General features: G+C 48.9%; 1 long non-coding RNA gene across 1 annotated transcript; it reads left to right on the top strand.

The window, feature by feature from the left end:
- The first annotated feature begins 216 nt into the window (after positions 1 to 216).
- Positions 217 to 4,929, top strand: LOC109251219 (uncharacterized). Its single transcript, XR_002073413.2, has 3 exons — positions 217 to 353; positions 835 to 956; positions 4,494 to 4,929. It is a non-coding gene; the product is annotated as an uncharacterized LOC109251219 (long non-coding RNA).
- The last annotated feature ends 562 nt before the right edge of the window (positions 4,930 to 5,491 follow it).

The raw sequence follows: 5,491 nt of genomic DNA, 5'->3' as shown, positions 1-5,491 counted from the left end.
GAAGACCACTTCTCTCCCAGGGGTTTCAAAGAAAGTTCTGGAACCAACATGAGCTACACATGCACTCCTGAAACAAAAACGGCTTTCTCACCTCCTGGACTTCACACTGTGTAGTCCTCTCTCCGTGGATAGGACGGAGGGTCCTTAGTTAGGTCTGTGTAACTAAGAGAATGTTGCTGAAATGAGGGAGTGTGACTTCAGAGTCCAGGTCATAAAGGACATTGTAGCCTCACCTTGTACATCTTAGCTCTCTCACTGTAGCCAAAGCCAGCCGCCATGGCAGCAGAATACTCCAACAGCCCTGTGGAGAACTGAGGCCTCCCTCCAACAGCCAGTACCAACATGGCAGCCATGTGAGTGAACTTCATGGAAGGGGCTCCTCCAGCCCCAGTCAAGCCTTCAGATGACAGCAGGCTGGGCTGGTCACCTGACTGCAATGTCATGAGAGACCGGGAGCCAGAATCACCCAGCTTAGCTCCTCCGGAATCCCTGAGCTACAGAGACCATGTAGAACCTTTGTTCTTTCAAGTTTGAGGTAATAGATAATTAACACAAATGGTGACCTTATTTTTTGTAATGTTTATTTTTGAGAAAGAGAAAGAGAGAGAGAACGTATGAACAGAGGAGGGGCAGACAGAGAGGGAGACACAGAATCTGAAGCAGGCCCGACGTGGGGCTCAAACTCATGAACCATGAGATCATGACCTGAGCCCAAGTCAGACGTTTAACCAACTGAGCCACCCAGACGCCCCTATTCTTTATTTTTAATGTGGCCCATATTCTATTTCTATTTGGGTGGCACTCTTCTGGAATCTTCTCCGCTTCTTTCGCCAGGACTGTTTCCTGAGTACCCTTCAGCTGAAGAGGAACTCCTCTTAGAAACTCAGCCTCGACCATCCTAGTTCATCTTGAGGCTGTATGAATGCCCTTGACTTCCAGAAAAGAAAAGCACAGAGGTGAAAATTGTAAAATATTGTCTTATTTTTGGCTTATCTCCCCATCACTCCCTTCTGTGGGAATGGAGACACCCACGTGTTCTAGCACTTTCTCTCCTATCTGTCTCTCTCTCCCCTCTTGCTCTGCCCTTCAGTGACATCTCTTCTCTTCCACTTCTAGCAGCCCACATGTGTGTCCTCAGACACCCGAAGGGCGTTGGGAAGGGGGGAGACCTGGAAGGTGCAGCCAGGACCCTAGGATAGAAGCCGCAGAAGGCGGGTTTCAGCTCCAAGAGAAAGAAATGCATGGCCTGTCATGGCCACAGCATGTGAGACAGGCCCCCTCGGGAGTCTGAGCAGAGGCCAAATGACCAGCACTGGGGTTACGGTGCAGCACGGGCTCTCAAACGCTCATCTGCACCAGAATCGCACAGAAAATACATTCAAAAGGTGGATTCCCAGGGATCCACGCCCCTAGAGGTTCTGAGTCATCAGCCCTGAGGTGGAGCCCCAAAGCCTGAGTTTTTACAAGGAGATCAAAGGAACACATTCTGAGAAGAGGAAATCCCTCTGCTGGCTGGGATCAACTCTAGTAGGCTATAGGGCTGGATGCTAAATTGGTGTTTGTTGAATGGCTATATGCAACAACAAATAACGAATGACTTTGAAGACCTATTAATACTCCTCTGGCCTCCTCCTGTCTTAGGTGAGGCAGGCAACAGCTCTCGGAAAGGAGACTTTACCTCAGCAACAACCCTCTGGAGTCCTCAGGGGCCTGAAAAACTTGCTATCTTCAACAATGTTATATTAAAAGTCTTGGCTAACTTGACCTTGAGACAGAATCCTTCCAGCCCAAGCATCCTTGACATTCTCAGACGAGCACTGGGTCTGAGTTAGTGAGAAGAAACAGGCTACTTTATCTCCATGGGTCATGTGAGAGTTATTCCGCTCAGGCCGCCATAACAGAATACCACAGACCGGGCAGCTCAAACACCCAAAATTAGTTTTCTCACAGTGCTGGAGGCTGGAAGTCTGAGGTCAAGGTGTCAGCAGGTTGGTGTCTCCTGAGGCCTCTCTCCTTGGCATGTGGATGACTCTCTTCTCCCGTGTCCTCAGTGGTCTTCTGTCCATGTGTGTCTGTGACCTAATATCTTTTTTTTTTTTAATTTTTTTAATTAAAAATATTTTTAATGTTATTTATTTTTGAGAGAGAGAGAGAGGCAGAACATGAGCAGGGGAGGGGCAGACAGCCAGGGAGACACAGAATCCGAAGCAGGCTCCAGGCTCTGAGCTGTCAGCACAGAGCCCGACGCAGGGCTCGAACTCATGAACTGCGAGATCATGACCTGAGCCAAAGTCAGACGCTCAACCAACTGAGCCACTCAGGTGCCCCTCTTCTTTTTTTTTTTTTTTTAAGTTTATTTATTTTGAGAAAGAGAGCCTGAGCAGGGGAAGGGGCAGAGAGGGAGAGAGAGAGTAAGGGAGGGGCAGAGAGAAAGAGGGAGAGAAAGAATCCCAAGCAGGCTCTGTGCTGTTAGCGCACCATCTCACAACCATGAGATTGTGACCTGAGCTGAAATCAAGAGCCCAATGCTCAACCAACTGAGCTACCCACGCACCTGTCCTAATCTCTTCTTATAAGGACACTGGTCCTATTGGTGAGGGTCAACCGTACTGACCTCATTTTAACTTAATCCCATCTTTAAAGACCTCATTACCAACTACAGCCACATTCTGGGGGCCCAGAGGTTAGGACATCAACATACGAATTGGGAAGGGGGCCCAGTTCAGCCTGTGACCATTTGCAATCAGAAATTTCTGATTTCCAAAGAGTGGTGGGTCCCCATTTATTGGAATGGAGCCTATACCCCAAAACCCATGGAGGTCAGGGCTCCTGTGGACGCCCAGATCTCACAAAAAAAAAAAAAAGTGAAGCAGAGTCATTTCTATATGTTCTGCATATGACGTGGTCACAATGTTGGTGCCGCTTCTGTGGCTGAGAGGTGGCACATAGGGTGGTTTCCTTAGTCACCACACAGAGAGGGCTCTGTCCTGCCTGCCCCATGGACACCCTTCCTGACATGACCCCCTGTCTGGGCACAGCCTCCCCCTCCCTGATCTTTCTTTCTCTTTTCTCACATTTGGGCTTGGGGGAGGTTGAGTCACTGAAGGAGCTTGACAGAATGGCTCACAAAAGTGGTTTTATTTTAATAATTATCAGCCCCAGATGCTTCCCCCGTGAGGCTCCTCACTTGAGCTGTGATAAACACAGCAACCGGAAAGTCACTTTATTAAACCATAAATGTTTGCCACAAATCACAACTAAATTAGCCCTTGGTGGAAGATGCACAGAAGCCCAGCCTGCTGCTTTCATTCTGTGAGCTGGGGAAAGGTAAAAACACACTTGGAACACTGTCTCATTAGGCTATAAAAAATCCCCAATGCCTGCGGGTTTGGACGTGCGTGACATAAATGCACATGAGTGGGCACATGTGTGTCGAGGATGTTGAGAGTGGAAGGGACAGGAGCAGAAGTTGCCCTTGCTGCCATCCCAGGCACACTGGTCCCCACCTCAGCCCACCTGTCTGTCAGTCCTGCTGCTGAGCAGAGGGCCACCAGCACTGGTCCCGCCCTGGGGGGCCCCAGATCTCCCTCCACCTCAGTAATGCCCACATTGGAGCAACGACCATCCAGGGACCCAACGCTGCAAAAACTAAGCCAGGAACCCCTCTCCCAACATGTTCTTGAGAATCCCTGCTTCTCTCTTGGACTCCTTTTTTTAAGCTGTAAAATGGAGGAAATGGGGTAAATCAGTGGTTTTCAAACCATACCCCATGGAACCCCAACAGAGACACATCAGAGACCCCGGTGATGATCCAGGGGCAGTCTGAGCGGGCAGGCTCCAAGCTCCCACTTCACTTCTACCCGAACAATTCTATCTTTACCTGCTTTGTATGTGGTCCTGGAGGGGATTTGTTTTAAAGGGATCTGAAACCAAAAACTGTTCACAATACACTTGACTTAACGGCCTCTAGGGAGGTTTCTGGTTCTAGGCTTCGTAAGATTGTGATTCATTCATGTGATTCTGGGACCAGAACAGACTCTTGGTGGGGAGGGTCTCTTCCCAAGCTGCTCATCAGTGGATGGTCACCTCCACAGCTGTCTGGTGGTGGGGTCTTGTGACTCTACCTGGTATCATAATTAACCCAGTGCTTGCTGCTTGTTACTATGACTGACTGCTCCTATGTCCCCCGGAGAGCCTGGCTATGGTAAGTCAGAGCAATACGGGTGCATCTGTGTCACCAGTCCCCATTCCTGTGCCTGTGGCAGGCATCGCCAATCGATCACCATGCTTTCCTGCTGAGCCCAGACTGGTGCTATTCATTCCATTGTTCCAGATAGCCCCACCAACTGATATGCAAGAGCATGCAAGATACAACCTGCTTGCCATGCTTTTCTCCTTCCCTTCCTGAAAGAAAAGCCCCTGAAAACATGGGGACGGGCTTTGTTGTGGCTTGTACATGATGTTCTTCAAAGCATTTCCTAACCCATTCACAGGGAGCTTGGGGAAGATCTTCTGTATTTGTGGTGGCTCTTATCCAAGAAGGCCCCCCCTCCCACACTGAACACAGCTGACCTGCATAATCCCTGGGATGTTGTGGAAATGACAGCATGACTTCAGACACTAGATTAAGTAAGACCTTGTGGCTTCTGCCTTGTTTTTTTTTGGGTCACTCTCCCTGGAAGAAACCAGCCACCGTGTTGTGAGGTGGTACCCTGTGGGGAGGCCCGCATGCCACCAGCAGCCAACACTTGGCTTGCCAGCCATGCAAGCGAGCAGATCTTCCAGTCCCGGTCAAGCCTTCAGATGACGACAGCACCAAAAACCATCTTGACTGAACCTTGTTAGTGAGCCCCCGGCTAAGCCGCGCTCCCATTCCTGACCCACAGAAATTGTGTGAGATGATAAATGTTTACTGTTTTATGCTGCCAAGACTCTGGGGGAATTTGTTATGCAGCCGTGGGTGACCGTTACAGTATCTGAATCCACACGTGCCGGAGCAGAGCGGGGCACTCCAGCACAAAGAGAGGTACTATGGTGATGTCATAACTAATCACGGATTGTCACAGAGCTCTGTAAATAGAGGATAATTTGACCCCAAACAAGGTGGGATGTTAGTAAGGAAATGGAGTGGGAGTTTCTTTGACGTGGTTCTGACTCACCCAGTGATTCCTCACTCCGGTTTCCTTTTCCTGCCATCTCTGCTTGTGTAAGCACATCTCGGACTGTATTTACAAATCAAAATCAGAAAGCCTCAGATCTCTCTCACCCTGAGAACTTATCATCTAAAATCACAACCAGGAGGCCTAAATAAAGAGAAAAGAAGGAACAAAAGGAAGAAAAAGGAACGTTTTGGTCTCCCACTGCCCTTTCTCTTTCTATTAAAATACTTGTCCATCACGGTTATGAATCTTGAACCCTAATGAGTCGCCAAGCACTGCTGGTGTTTATTGCTGTGATCTGAGACCTTTTTGTGTTATTTGTTTGGACTGAA

Source organism: Panthera pardus, unplaced genomic scaffold (assembly GCF_024362965.1).
Source record: "Panthera pardus isolate Hobbes unplaced genomic scaffold, ASM2436296v1 HiC_scaffold_4, whole genome shotgun sequence".
NCBI lineage: Eukaryota > Metazoa > Chordata > Mammalia > Carnivora > Felidae > Panthera > Panthera pardus.
This window is presented reverse-complemented; position numbering and strand designations above follow the sequence as displayed.